This window comes from Penaeus monodon, chromosome 15 (genome assembly GCF_015228065.2).
Source record: "Penaeus monodon isolate SGIC_2016 chromosome 15, NSTDA_Pmon_1, whole genome shotgun sequence".
NCBI classification, from domain to species: domain Eukaryota; kingdom Metazoa; phylum Arthropoda; class Malacostraca; order Decapoda; family Penaeidae; genus Penaeus; species Penaeus monodon.
The window spans coordinates 39,753,499-39,754,153 of NC_051400.1; the positions used below are offsets into that span (position 1 = coordinate 39,753,499).

A 655-nucleotide genomic window follows, 5' to 3' on the forward strand; every position below is an offset into this window, starting at 1 on the left:
CGACTTATCTTTAGTTAGGAACGATGTAGAAGCACCTGATCTATGGCAAGGTATTTTCAGTAAAATTAATTGACTGACAACACAATCCTATCATAAGTTTTCCAGTTTAACGGCGTGTTAGCTCAGTTGGTTAGAGCGCCGTGCTAATAACGCGGATGTCGAGGGTTCGATCCCCTTACGGGCCAGCTTTCATTACTTTTAGTACACTGTCTCAGGCTCTTTTGCCAACAATATGCCATGGCCAAGGTCCAATGATGGTACGGTGGCAAGGTAATTAGGCCCAGTGCATATGCGATTAGTGGTTATGATTACGCCTTCTTTCCCGCCGTTATTCCCGTTGGGAAGAATCTAGCATCTAGTATTAGTCCTCGGTCATTCTGTAATGTATTATTTCTTTTAGATTACTCAACACTACTGGGATTCTACAAGGAACTTGCACGAGCTAATTTTAACTCCTCACTTAGTTTACCTAAGCCTTTATCTATCTGAACGGATTCAGCTGTTCCTCTCCTCTGTTTATCTGTCGCTCTCCAATAGCCTCTTTGTTAACCACAGATTACGCTCTAGCTCAGTCCAATCACCAGGTGACTGCAGACCCAAGTGGGAGGATAAAGACTAGTCGCAGCGAAGAGTTCCTAAGGTGCACACGAAGAAA

At 43.8% G+C, this 655-nt stretch overlaps 1 non-coding gene across 1 annotated transcript; it reads left to right on the plus strand.

The window, feature by feature from the left end:
* Positions 1 to 111: 111 nt before the first annotated feature.
* Positions 112 to 185, plus strand: Trnai-aau. The gene has a single exon. It is a non-coding gene; the product is annotated as a tRNA-Ile (tRNA).
* Positions 186 to 655: the final 470 nt, after the last annotated feature.